The 15440-nt window shown below is 37.1% G+C and overlaps 1 pseudogene; it reads left to right on the top strand.

Moving 5' to 3' along the window:
- Positions 1-203: 203 nt before the first annotated feature.
- On the top strand, positions 204-905 carry LOC149956190 (uncharacterized; annotated as a pseudogene).
- The last annotated feature ends 14535 nt before the right edge of the window (positions 906-15440 follow it).

Below are 15440 nucleotides of genomic sequence, written 5' to 3'. Positions count from 1 at the left end.
ATCTTGGTCCTATCCATTATGGCTTGGGCATTGAATTCAAGCAATTTCACACGGATGGAATGAAAATCGGCATGTTTTAGAGACGCTACATTTTGGATCTGCTTGATCGATTTGGCTAGCAGGATTCTAAGCCGATAGCCACGCCAGTGGATACGAATTCCAAACTACGGCTGCCAGACCCTGACGAGACATCTCCAGATTTGATGAGCCGCTTTCCATACCAGAGCCTTGTTGGATCATTGCTTTACTTGGCTATCGCGACACGACCAGATATAGCCTATGCCGTGAGTTCTCTAAGTCAATATAATACTTGTTACACAGAACTTCATTGGAAAGCAGCGAAGCGAGTACTCCGCTACCTGGAAGGGACCCTGGATTTAGGAATCATATACTACAAAACCGGACAATGTCTGGAAGGTTTTGTGGACGCTGATTGGGGAGGTTCCTGGACCAATCGTCGATCATACACCGGATATCTATTTCGTCTAGGGGGAGCTGCCATCACCTGGGAATCGCGTAAACAGCGCAGCGTAGCTTTGAGCAGCACCGATACAGAGTACATGGGTCTCACCGAGGCTACGAAGGAAGCTAATCATCTGCGGAAATTTATGAAACCGATTTTTCCCGAATACGCTGTGCCAGTGACGCTCCACAACGACAATCAAGGCGCCCAACAACTCGTGAAGAATACAGTTTTCCACGCGCGCACTAAACACATTGACATTCGTCACCATTTCGTGCGAGACGCTTACAATGAAGGGTCTATCAAGATAATGTATTTGAGTACCGAGTACATGCCAGCAGATATTTTGACCAAAGGACTCTTCGCACCAAAGCAAGACTACTGTCGAAATGCTATGGGTATAAGTCCCATATCAAATTTCATTACAACATCACCGCCATGAAAGATTGAAGGGGAGTGTTGAAGATTTTGACCTTTGGGTTATGTCAATCTTTTTATTAACGTTGTTATTGTTTTTTAGATAATATTTATTGTGTATATATAGTTCAACGTTTTTACCAATAAATCTGCTCTCTCAAATCAGCTTTTTTTCTTGCTCTGCATTAACAATATTAATTACCGGACTTCGTTTACCCGTTTAAAATTATTACTGATATTGCGCAAAATCTATTGCCCGGATGATAATGTTTCATAAGGCTGTTTTTGTAGGGAATTGTTTGGTCTTTATATTCGTAATAGCGTTTATAGCTCTAAGAGCCATACGAACGTAGATACAAGTGAAAAGTAATTATTGCACGAGATTTTCGTAATGGCGTTTATAGCTCTAAGAGCCATACGAACGTAGATACAAGTGAAAAGTAATTATTGCACGAAATTTTCCTACCTTCACTAATTTTGGTTACAGCAAGTGATGGGAAATTTTGACACTATGTGTTAAGACACAGTAAAGGTGCATTCAAAAATTTAGTCCGGTTGCAATTTTTCACAAGTGAAATCTTAAAGGTACAATTAGGTACTAGACTATCAACAGAGTTTGATTTATAGTAATTTCTCGAAAATTGCTGACGCTCCGGCTACACCGCTACAGCCAATTCGGCTGCGGCTCCAGGATATTTCAGAGCCGGAGTTAGAGCCGCCGCTCCGTCTACAGCCAATTCGGCTCCGGCTTCAGGATATTTCAGAGCCGGATCTAGAGCCACCGCTCCGGCTACAGCAAATTCGGCTCCGGCTACAGCAAATTCGGTTCCGGCTCCAGGATATTTAGATTAAAGCTTGATAATGACATTAATTTCTCACTTTTTTCCTCTAACCTTGGATAGATAATGTGTAGCGCCGTCGCCATAATGTTCACTGCTACAATGAATCCAAAAATAGATCTAAATTGAGAATTAAAACACAATAATTAAGTAGTGATTGTAGGTGGTTATTTTGAAAGGGTTCTTCCAGAGTGCGTTTCCGTCTCGGTCCAATTACATAAAAATATACGAGACAAAACTTCACTTATTTAAAGGTTTAATTTTAAGCAACTCACTATATACAGGGAACTAACCATATCTTATTGATAAGTGTGAGAATGTTATTTTAAATATTGGAATATTTGGAAAAGAGCTATAGACAAAAAATGGACCTTATGGCGTTCGATTTAAAAAATAAAGAAATAGTAGTTTTCTGGTTGTGAGTAGGTTCAAAGAAAATATACGCCTTGTGCGGCCTGCTAACTAACAACAACAATAGCAGCCAACGTTTGATAAAAAATGGATGTGCTAACATTTCACTATTACTAGCACATTTTAATTATCTGATATTCTTAGTAAAATTATTAAGGAATCTACCCGAGGTGTTTGTCTCCGATTTGGTTAAAACTCGGGGTGGTTGGTATATATCACTTTAAACTAGCTAAAGGGAAAAGTTACAATGGGCTTTTGTTTCACCATGGCAACCGAAAATGTTGTTGACAACTATGAATGATAATTTTACCATTTAAAATAGCGTGGGAATTTTGAAGATATTGAAAATATGAAAATATTCAAATTTCATCCAATTTACCCAATTTCATTTGCCATACCTAATTTTATCCAATTTATCCAAAATAAGCAAAAATCTTCATTAAGCTGTTTTATTTATATATTGAAATTTAACAAAATTACTCATATTTGCTGAATTTCTCTCATATTAACCCAATTTACCTAAATTTACACAAATATTTATAAATTTAAAATTTAGATTTTACCCAAATTTTTTCTTTTTAAATCTATAAAATTCCTATGCTATTTTTAAAGGGAAAATTATCATTCTTAGTTGTCACAAAGAATTTTCGGCTGCCATGACAAAACGAAAGCCCTTGTTAACTTTTCCCTGTACTGAGATTCATGTAACATGAACATTTAAAACCGCTACGATAATGAATAAAACAATTTTGATTGGATTTGATTTGATCTACCAACCCCCCGAGTTTGAAACAAATCGGATATAAACCCCTTGTTGTTAGTTAAATTATAGTTAAATATACTTACAATACAATAATTTGAACTTTATCGACAATGGGACCACTTTTAATTTCGCATGAACCAAGAAGAACATTTATATTCAACTTTGAAGTCACTAAAAATAAATAATGTAATCGACTATTTTCAGCCTAGAAATATCCCCGAAAAATAGGCATATATTAACTCATGCCAAAAATCTAGCTTTATTGAATTTCGAGAAAACTCCTCTCGCAAATTAAAATGCCATTTCTTGTTTTGGCCCTCGTGTTTGTTGAAGATCATTTTCCACCAAAATTTACAAGGTTTTTTTACAGAAAGATATAAAATATATTAATTATTATGTCCCTGAAATTTTATAGTTATTGGAAAATTATTTAAAAAGTAACAAAACTTTTTCCGCAACCTACATCAAACGGCTTCAAAAATTTCAGAAATCGCGGTTGAACCTACGTGCAGCGCAAAAAAGAATGAAGCGGCAAAAATTTGAGAAAGGGCGGCGTGTAAGGTATATTAACAACACGATTAACTACAATCTACCAATATAACTAGGTTAAAAAGCCAAGGAGAATGTCGTAGCGGACGACAGTTCCGACCGAAAAACGATAAAACCGGGCAGTTAATATTTCGTGTACGAGATGGCGCTGCAGGTAGGTTCAACCAAGCGGTTCTGAGATTCTCGAGTCGCGGGGGGGATAAAACACGAAATTTGGTTGCTTATAATTAATCGAATACTCGAAAAATAAACATGAAATTTTTGGTATAACCATTTTTGGACGTCCTCTATCCATTTAAATGGTTTTTAACCAATTTTAGGGTGATGACAGTTCTCCTTTAAGTAACCGATAAATTGTCCAATTTATTCTGCTAGTGATTTCGGTATAATAACGCTCTCACAATTGACTTACTTTTCACTCAAACTCTTGAGCACTCAGCACATTGTGAACTTTAAACGTTAGATTATCAATCTTGTTCTTCAGTAGTAACAATTAACTTTAAATTGGGTAGAAAACCATTAATTTTTCTACGGAAATGACATTTTGAGTATTGCTTAGGAGCTTGAGTGAGAAGTACTTAAATTGTGAAAAAGTTGTTAAACGAAAATTTCATGATCCGCTCATGTCAGTTCTACAAACGAAAGTTAGCTTTCGGCAAATGGATTTTACACTTTGGCAGTTTGTTCACCGGTTTAACGACATTTCAGCTGGAACTATTTAGTCCAAAACCAATAGTCTGACGCGATATATCTAACAATATGTCAATAATATCCTATTTTAAAATTCTCCGGTTCAGACCTCAAAACCTCTTATATTTTTTTATGTATGTTTGTATGGTGTTGTCGATATTTTAGGTTTTATTGTGCAGGTTGGTAGAATTTGCCAGTTTTAGATGGTGTGGAATATTGGGCGACGCCAAAAAAAATTAGTTTAATACTTTCCCTTTTTATTTGGTTTTTTTACTGCCAAAATCCCGTGGGTTTAGCCCCAAAACACACACCAACAAATCATGGCCGGATCAGGTAAGATATATATATATATATATATATATCAGGGTTGGCAAAAATCCGGTTTTTGTTGAAAAGTCCACTGGTATGGTTTTTTGCAGGTTAAATCTGGACTTTGGAGTTTTATCCGGATTTTTAAAAAATCATACATTTTTCTTGTTATTAAATAAAATAGTGTTATTTTCCTTCCTTCACTATGATGCCCACCCGCTTTTGGCATCCTACACTATTAGTTTTACTGTTATTACACTTAATTACAGAAACTATAGCTGTTTGAAAAAAAAACAGTCTAAATAACTGTTATTTGCTTAATTCTGGCACTCCTAAATCATAGGCCGTCGTCTGCTATACAGTGCTATTAGAGAGTCAGTCTCACAGTCTCACTCATACGAATCATATTAGGTGTTTTAATTTGTTTATTACACTGATTTTATTTCAAGCAGTTTCTGTAATTAAGTGTAATAATTGTAAAACTAATAGTGTAGGATGCCAAAAGCGGGCGGGCATCTTAGTGGAGGAAGGAAAATTGATCCAGTATGGACCAATTTGAGAAATAGATTAGGATACGAAAAAGCAGAAAAACTTGTAAAGATAAACAGGTATCTTAATACTCAAAATACTGAAAAATGAATATTGATTAGTATTTAGTCATTACTGACACAATTTGGGATAGTTCCATAGACTAAACTGTATGTTTTCACCAATAAAAAGCTCTTTTTTGGCTAAGTATAGAAACGTTTCTAAGTGATTTTTTTAAAACAACGAGTTTTTGAAAAGTCCGGATTTGTCCATGGATTAATCCAGATTAAACCACGTGGATAAAACCGGACTGGTTACCACCGTGCCAACCCTGATATATATATATATATATATATATATATATATAAAGTTTTAAAGCATTAAAAAATATAACACTACTTATCGCGTCAAGCAGATTTAGTGGCCAAATTTGCTTCTTACCTATTTGAGCTAGCTGTTGAATATCATTATTTGAGCACGTTGAAGGAATACATAAAGCCCATTTCATTGAGCCTGCATACATTGCGAAATAATATTTGTGAACCAAGTTCTTGTATATCTAATAAAGAACGCAAAAGTTGATTTCCAGGATAAGGGAATGTATGTGAACTTCTTACTTCAGTTTTCAAAGTTCCGTTCACTTGGTCAAAGAGATTACTTTTAAGATTACTTGGTGAGGGTTTCGGCGGAAGAGGTAAAGTGATGTCCATCAAGCAATATTTTCCACGAATTTCTGTTGTTCCGCCTAAAATTTTGGGTCCTTCTATATCCAGGCATTCTTGATAATCACCCAAATTGCCCAGAGACCCTCGCAAAGTACCGGCAACTGGCTTTGCTGTTGCATCGAGCACTGCAAAAAAACATTTTCTGTGGCATAATAATAATAATATTTACTGCTCCGCACGGTGTGGCTACAGCCAATTCGACTCCGGCTCCAGGATATTTCAGAGCCGGATCTAGAACCGCCGCTTCGGCTACAGCCAATTCGACTCCGGCTCCAGGATATTTCAGAGCCGGATATAGGACCGCCGCTCCGGCTACAGCCAATTCGACTCCGGCTCCAGGATATTTCAGAGCCGGATCTAGAACCGCCGCTTCGGCTACAGCCAATTCGACTCCGGCTCCAGGATATTTCAGAGCCGGATATAGGACCGCCGCTCCGGCTACAGCCAATTCGACTCCGGCTCCAGGATATTTCAGAGCCGTATCTAGACTCGCCACTCCGGCTACAGCCAATTCGGCTCCGGCTCCAGGATATTTCAGAGACGTATCTAGAGCCGCCACTCCGGCTACAGCCAATTCGGCTCCGGCTCCAGGATATTACAGAGCCGTATCTAGAGCCGCCACTCCGGCTACAGCCAATTCTGCTCTGGCTCCAGGATATTTCAGAGCCGGATCTAGGACCGCCGCTCTGGCTACAGCCAATTCGACTCCGGCTCCAGGATATTTCAGAGCCGGATCTAGAACCACCGCTCCGGCTTCAGCCAATTCGACTCCGGCTCCAGGATATTTCAGAGCCGTATCTAGAGCCGCCACTCCGGCTACAGCCAATTCTGCTCTGGCTCCAGGATATTTCAGAGCCGGATCTAGGACCGCCGCTCCGGCTACAGCCAATTCGACTCCGGCTCCAGGATATTTCAGAGCCGGATCTAAAACCGCCACTCCGGCTACAGCCAATTCTGCTCTGGCTCCAGGATATTTCAGAGCCGGATCTAGGACTGCCGCTCCGGCTACAGCCAATTCGACTCCGGCTCCAGGATATTTCAGAGCCGGATCTAGAACCACCGCTCCGGCTTCAGCCAATTCGACTCCGGCTCCAGGATATTTCAGAGCCGGATCTAGAGCCGCCACTCCGGCTACAGCCAATTCTGCTCTGGCTCCAGGATATTTCAGAGCCGGATCTAGGACCGCCGCTCCGGCTACAGCCAATTCGACTCCGGCTCCAGGATATTTCAGAGCCGGATCTAGAACCACCGCTCCGGCTTCAGCCAATTCGACTCCGGCTCCAGGATATTTCAGAGCCGTATCTAGAGCCGCCACTCCGGCTACAGCCAATTCTGCTCTGGCTCCAGGATATTTCAGAGCCGGATCTAGGACCGCCGCTCCGGCTACAGCCAATTCGACTCCGGCTCCAGGATATTTCAGAGCCGGATCTAAAACCGCCACTCCGGCTACAGCCAATTCTGCTCTGGCTCCAGGATATTTCAGAGCCGGATCTAGGACTGCCGCTCCGGCTACAGCCAATTCGACTCCGGCTCCAGGATATTTCAGAGCCGGATCTAGAACCACCGCTCCGGCTTCAGCCAATTCGACTCCGGCTCCAGGATATTTCAGAGCCGGATCTAGAGCCGCCACTCCGGCTACAGCCAATTCTGCTCTGGCTCCAGGATATTTCAGAGCCGGATCTAGGACCGCCGCTCCGGCTACAGCCAATTCGACTCCGGCTCCAGGATATTTCAGAGCCGGATCTAGAACCACCGCTCCGGCTTCAGCCAATTCGACTCCGGCTCCAGGATATTTCAGAGCCGTATCTAGAGCCGCCACTCCGGCTACAGCCAATTCTGCTCTGGCTCCAGGATATTTCAGAGCCGGATCTAGGACCGCCGCTCCGGCTACAGCCAATTCGACTCCGGCTCCAGGATATTTCAGAGCCGGATCTAAAACCGCCACTCCGGCTACAGCCAATTCTGCTCTGGCTCCAGGATATTTCAGAGCCGGATCTAGGACCGCCGCTCCGGCTACAGCCAATTCGACTCCGGCTCCAGGATATTTCAGAGCCGGATCTAGAACCACCGCTCCGGCTTCAGCCAATTCGACTCCGGCTCCAGGATATTTCAGAGCCGGATCTAGAGCCGCCACTCCGGCTACAGCCAATTCTGCTCTGGCTCCAGGATATTTCAGAGCCGGATCTAGGACCGCCGCTCCGGCTACAGCCAATTCGACTCCGGCTCCAGGATATTTCAGAGCCGGATCTAGAACCACCGCTCCGGCTTCAGCCAATTCGACTCCGGCTCCAGGATATTTCAGAGCCGTATCTAGAGCCGCCACTCCGGCTACAGCCAATTCTGCTCTGGCTCCAGGATATTTCAGAGCCGGATCTAGGACCGCCGCTCCGGCTTCAGCCAATTCGACTCCGGCTCCAGGATATTTCAGAGCCGGATCTAGAGCCGCCACTCCGGCTACAGCCAATTCTGCTCTGGCTCCAGGATATTTCAGAGCCGGATCTAGGACCGCCGCTCCGGCTACAGCCAATTCGACTCCGGCTCCAGGATATTTCAGAGCCGGATCTAGAACCACCGCTCCGGCTTCAGCCAATTCGACTCCGGCTCCAGGATATTTCAGAGCCGGATCTAGAGCCGCCACTCCGGCTACAGCCAATTCTGCTCTGGCTCCAGGATATTTCAGAGCCGGATCTAGGACCGCCGCTCCGGCTACAGCCAATTCGACTCCGGCTCCAGGATATTTCAGAGCCGGATCTAAAACCGCCACTCCGGCTACAGCCAATTCTGCTCTGGCTCCAGGATATTTCAGAGCCGGATCTAGGACTGCCGCTCCGGCTACAGCCAATTCGACTCCGGCTCCAGGATATTTCAGAGCCGGATCTAGAACCACCGCTCCGGCTTCAGCCAATTCGACTCCGGCTCCAGGATATTTCAGAGCCGGATCTAGAGCCGCCACTCCGGCTACAGCCAATTCTGCTCTGGCTCCAGGATATTTCAGAGCCGGATCTAGGACCGCCGCTCCGGCTACAGCCAATTCGACTCCGGCTCCAGGATATTTCAGAGCCGGATCTAGAACCGCCACTCCGGCTACAGCCAATTCTGCTCTGGCTCCAGGATATTTCAGAGCCGTATCTAGAGCCGCCACTCCGGCAACAGCCAATTTGGCTCCGGCTCCAGGATTACTTTATTTGTGTAGGAGTACAGCATTGGACTTTGTACCAGCCTCGCATTCTTTGTATAAATCAAAACGTAAACGTAGTTATCGATCGTCTGTCCGTAAAAGTGTCGTGAAAAATCAATAGCAGACGAAATTAATCTATATAGTATGTGAGGTTGGGTTTTTATTAAAGGTGGGTTTCTTGTTTTAAAGATCCACAAATGTTTTTGGAAAATTCGGTCCAAATTTCAGCTGTCTCCTTTCCTTTAACTCATAGTAGTAAAATGGGAAAAAACAGGCACACTTCTTAACTCACCCCCTACAACTCTGAAAATTTTTGCATAACCTTTTGAAACACCCCGTATTTCTACTTTTCATTCATTTTATTTTATAGACACATTTATTTTAAATAGAAGTAACGGTCCTACTTTTAATGGTCCATATTTTTAGCTCTTTCAAATCCTTCGAAAATTTTAGAAATGAAGACAAACATTGTGAAGAAATGTCAGCTTGTAAACCGCTCCTTATTCCGTATTCCAGAGCTCGTTTGAGTAGAGTGTTTACTCCCGTCAGTGAGTTAGATTCCATTTGAACTATTTTGTCAAACGCGGCTTGCTGTGACTCTTCGGTAACGAAATTTTCACGAAATACTGAGGCCTTACAAATTGATAAATGAACCGCCACTAGAGCGAAACTCAGGAACTCTCTTTTGGGAGACATGATTGGAGCATCACCTTTCTTTAAAGATGGTTAGATTAGACTGACGAAAACGAATTTGTTCTACCGGAAAATGCGAAAAAATAATCGATTTACGTCGGTGTTAGGTTTTTACTTTAACGAAAAATACAAAAATTGCAATAAATTTAATTGGAAACATTTTGACACCGGTTTTAAGACAAATTTAAAACTAACATTTAAACCAATCTTTGAAACGTTATTTTTACAATTGAGCAGTTACTTAATAATTTAATGGTTAAGGAAAACGTATTTTAACTTTCAAAATCGAACTTTAACGATTGTAGTTTAGTGGAGTGTCTAACTTAAATCAACGTTGAAATACAACTAGACCGTAAACATAAAATGCAGCGGAGCTTCGTTTTATTATTTCAAGCTAAAAGTTCATTAATAAATATTATATTATTAACGATACTTAACAAAACGAATTATATTTGCCAAAAATATTTATTTAAAATACAACTTTAACTAGAAATGGTTATGTTATTTAATATATATAATAAATATATCAATCCTTTTTTGTTTAATAATTATAATTTAAAAGCAATTTTTTTATTAGAATTCTGGTGCAATATCCTGAATTAGGGGGTCATTTCATTTGAAATAAATTAACACCTCTATGGGTTCTCGATTTTTTCCAGTACCATAAAATAGGTGAATTCTAATGTTTTCAGTGAACACTTACAAGCAAACTAGCCAGGGTATTTATCTCCAATTTGGATCAAATTCGGGGCGTGAGTAGACTTTCATGTAACTTAAAACTCGCTAAAGAGAAAAATTACAATGGCATTTCGTTTTGCCATGGCAGCAGATGATGTTTTTGACAACTAAGAATGAGAATAATCCCACTAAAATTGCATGGGAATTTCACGTATTAATTATGAAAATATTAAAAAAAAAATTATTTTGAGGAAAAATCTACACTCCAAATTTATAAATATTTGGGTAAATTTTAATATAAATGGGCAAATATTGATAAAATTGGGTATTTTGAGCAATTTAAGTAAAATTTTGTAAATATGAGTAAAATTGGTTAAATTGAGCAATTTAAATATAAATGGGTAAATATGAGTAAAATTGGTTAAATTGAGCAATTGAAATATAAATGGGTAAATATTAGTAAAACTGGTTAAATTGAGCAATTGAAATATAAATGGGTAAATATGAGTAAAATTGGTTAAATTGAGCAATTTAATTAAAATTGGTTAAATATGAGTAAAACTGGTTAAATTGAGCAATTTAAATAAAAATGGGTAAATATGAGTAAAACAGGTTAAATTGAGCAATTTAAACAAAATTGGGTAAATATGAGTAAAACTGGTAAAATTGAGCAATTTAAATAAAATTTCGAGTGTCTAATTAATATTGATAAATAAAAATACAGCTCAATTAGGATTGTTGATATATTTTGGAAAACAAAGGATAAAATGAGGTAAAACATAAAATTGGGTGAATTGGATGAAATTTGAAAAGTTAACGATTTCTGGCATTTCAGGTTATTTTAATAAAATTTAGATACATTTGGTAAATCTCAAGTATTTATTGGGTAAATTTGGGTTAAATATCATAAAATTAACGGAATTTTACCAACTTTGAAATTAGGTTTTATGGAAGGAAAATTAAAAAAAAAGAAATAAATTGTAACTATTTCAAGCATACGTTTAAATCTGGGACAATTGGGTAAACCCATATAATTTAGGTCTATTTTCTTTAAGAAAACCGAAAAATTTTGGAAATTGAAAGAAATTGACTAAATTTAAAAATTTTGGGTTAATTCAAGAAATTGAACAAAATCAAATAAATTGGGAATATCTCAAGCACTTTGGGTTCAATTAAGGAAAGTTTCGTTATATTCATCAAAGTTTGGGAAAATTGGGTAAATTAACATATTTTGGGTTTATTGACGTTTATTTCTTTTTTAATAAAAATTGATAAATTTCCCGCATTGTAGGTATAATTTAGATAAGTCAGGTAAAAATCGCTGCAACATTTGGGTGAATGGATGGAATTGGTTAAACTTTTCAAATTTAGGTTTATATAAGAAAAAATTAACCAATTCAAAAAATTGCAAATATTCAATCATATAGGGTAAAAATAAGGAAAGTTGGGTTAAATCCACCAAAAATTGGCAAATTTCACGAAATTGTAAAAACATTTAAAATTTTGGTTAGTCCGTCTTGAATTAAGTAAACATAAATAGTAAAAATATCAGGGTTTTAAAGTAAAATTTAAAAAATTGGGTTAGTTCGGGTTAAATCAAGTAAATTTAAATAAACATGGATAAATTCAGGGACCGTAGGTAAATTGTTTTTTCTTAAATTTAAATCGCTCAAAGTTTGGAAAATTGTACGCAAATGTGTAAACTCAAAACTAAGGTTTAATTTTAGGTTTAAATTTAAAAAATTTAGGAAATTTTAAGTATTTTAATAAAATTCCTCTAATTGAAATAAAACAACTTTTCTGAAATATTTCTAATTTCTTGGAGTTGGTCCAATTATATCCAATTTAAAGCGTGTGACGCAATTTTACCCAAGTTGTCTTGATTCTGCTCAAATTTCCTTGAAAGCAACCTAAATTTAATTTAAAACTTCAATTTAAAAATCAAAACTGAAATTTTACATTTTTTTAAATGTTCTTAATTTTAACTTAATTTTATGATTTTACCGAAAAACTTGGAGTATACGAAATTTTACTTTATTAAACATAATTTATTAAATTAGATCTATAGTTTACTTCGAAAATTCCTCAATTTTGACGGTCACCCATTTTTATTCAATTTGATCTTAACTAGTCAAATTAACGTTAAGAGAAATTAAACCATCATTTTACAGTAAAATGTTTTTAAAAAAACAGTGGTTTTATAAAAAGAACTATTTACTGTACAATAGTGGTTTTAATTTTTCTTAACGTTATCTTATGATCAGAACTGTCCTTTAATACATATTTACTCAAATTTAACATATTTTTATTTTAATCTTACTCATTAAGATTTATCTCACTTTTAAGATACATCGTATTAACTGAAATGTACTTTATCAAACTTTACTCATATAAATCCCAATTTGGTTATATTTACCCAAATTTTTTCGGAATTCAACAAACAATTCATAAAATGTGTGAATTTTTCCATATGTATATTTACCTTTATGAACACGGACTAACCCAAATTGTTTGTGGATTTAACAAAACTTTCTTAATTGTTTCCCAAAATGGCGGAAATTTTTTTTGGAAACTGTTTAATTTTTCATATATAAACCCAAATTTCAGAGGCATATTAACCATTGCAGAGTAGGCACGTGCCTAGGGCGCCATTTTTCTAGGGGTGCCAAAACTCAGTGATAAAGCCCCACGGTCGAAGTACTTGGCTTGCCCTTACTCAGCTGACCAGCCCGTTAGACAAAGCCCAGGGGCGGAACACGTCACTTAAATTTTGACATGCTTACGCGTAACACCCTGTATACATTGCTTAAAATTTCTAAATTTTTATTAAAAGATAAATAAACGTGGATAAACCCAAATTATGAGTTTACCTAATTTTTCCAATCTTTAAAGGATTTAAAACCATTTTCCTTAATTTTATCCAAAATGCTTGAAATATTCGCAATTAATTTGATTTGTTTATTTTTCTTAAAGGACAGGTCCAGGCTGAAAAAATGTTTTCGCCATTTGAAAGATCATGAAAAATAAATAATAATTGCAATTGGAATTTTCTTTCTATCTATAACAGGAAAAGATATATAATAATTTATATTTTCTACATGGCCCCTACGCGTTAGACTACACTGGATAGCACCTTAGGCGCTGCCGCGATTGGCTGTTCGTAAATGTTATTTGGCCTTGCTCAACTTGTCAAAACGTTTCACGCGCTTCTTAAGGTTTTAGCGTAAATCGGCTCGCGCATTTTATTTATTTCCGCTAACGCGCGAGCCAATTGTCCCTAAAATATCAAGAAGCGCGTGGAACATTTTGACAAGTTGAGCATTTATGAACAGCCAATCGCTGCAGCGTCTATGGTGAACGAGACCACCTGACGGAAAAGACGAGGAGTGCTATCCAGGGTAGTCTAACGCGTAGGGGCCATTAGAAAATAATTGAAAATATAAATAATTATATCTCTTTTTCTGTTAAAGGCAGAAACAAAATTCCAATTGCGTTTATTATTTATTTTTCATGATCTTTCAGCCTGGACGTTTCCTTTAAGTTACGCCAAATTTTCTACGATTACCCTTGTAATTTACTAAATTTCTCAGCGATTTTCCCTAACATAAACAAATTTTACCTCGAAACCGGTCTACTGTTGGAATCTCTGGCTGAAATTGTGACTTTTGATAAAGCTTAATATATCCAAATTATACGAGTGTAATTAATTTTCCCAGATTTTGATGGATTTATCGCAATATTCCTTAGTTTTAAAAATGCTTGAAATTTTTACAATTTGTTTAAATTTCCTTGTATAATCCCAAATTTTAAAAGTTTGTCCAATTTAATTAATTTTTCATAATTATTTTTGTATTTCACCCACATTTACCTAATGAAATATATATAAATATAAATAAATAAATTTATAAATTTATTTATATATAAATATATAAACAAATATATGCTTGAAATTTTTCAATTTATTTTCCTAATTTTAAATTTTGTAGAAGTGAAGAGAAGCACATTGTGAAAAACTAAATGAAAAGAGACTTAAAACGGTATTGAAATTCACAATTTATTTATTTTAAATAAATAAATTGTGAATTTTAAAACCGTTTTAAGTCTCTTTTCATTTAATTTTGTACATAAAAATAAGTAAATATAAAAAAAGACACCACTTTTGTACAATAAAAGCTTTTAATTCAAGGACGTCACGGCTTTTTAAATAATTGAAAGCTTTTATTGTACAAAAGTGGTGTGTTTTTATATTTACTTATTTGCTTAATTTAACCCCAACCCCGAAAGCGTTAACTTTTTCAAACTTCATCCAATTTGCCCAATTTCATCGGTTTAACCTAAATTTATTCTATGTATCCAATATATTTCAATATTTCTCATTAAGCTGTATTTTTATATACTAACATTTATTAGAGATTAACGAAATTTTCCTTAAATTTCTCAATTTACCAAAATTTCTTCATATTTACCCATTTTTACTTTAATTTACCCAAATAGTTTTAAATTTTTAGTTTGGATTATAAAGGTCAAATCTTGTTTTAGCGCACTCCGCAGAGATAAGAGGGTTAACGGGTAGAGCCCCTGGGTGGTCCACATAGTTAATGTTTGTCTATCGGTATTTACTTTTGAACTGTTAAGGGTCATTTATGAATACAAGTTTGTGTTGTGTGCAACGCGCTCTTTTGCCTGTTCGTTTTGCTTACCTAACTCGTAACTTGTTCATTTATTTTACGTGTTTCCTTATCGGCTTTAAATGTGTGATACATTTTCACTAATGTGGTTACGTTGGTTTTGTTTATATTGAGATACGCGCGGCTGTCGTTTAGCCTTCACTATTCAGTTAAGGGTTTTTGTGTGCGGTATAAGCCGGGAATTGTTAACGGCAAGGTATTTTTGGTTTTTTCTATTACAATTTTTATAACCGTGGGTATTTGGATTGACTTTTTGCTGGGTTGGGTTACATATTTTTCTACTAATTATTTTCCTGGTTTTATTTCGTTTATCGAAATTGTTGATAATGTGAGGGATAATTTATGTCTACGATTTTTTATTTGCTTTGTTTTTTACCGGCTTTGTTGGGCTGTCGTGGTGAGCCCACGCAGTTTTTATTAATGCTTTCACTTAGTTTTTGTTTTTGCTTTAACTTTTCCGTATAAATTTGATTGTCTAATACCTATAATACAATGAGTTGGGTTTTGTC

This window comes from Leiobunum rupestre, chromosome 2 (genome assembly GCF_980474605.1).
Source record: "Leiobunum rupestre chromosome 2, qqLeiRupe1.1.hap1, whole genome shotgun sequence".
Classification (NCBI taxonomy): domain Eukaryota; kingdom Metazoa; phylum Arthropoda; class Arachnida; order Opiliones; family Sclerosomatidae; genus Leiobunum; species Leiobunum rupestre.
The sequence above is the reverse complement of the archived record's forward strand: the minus strand, read 5'-3'. Positions and strand labels throughout refer to the sequence as shown.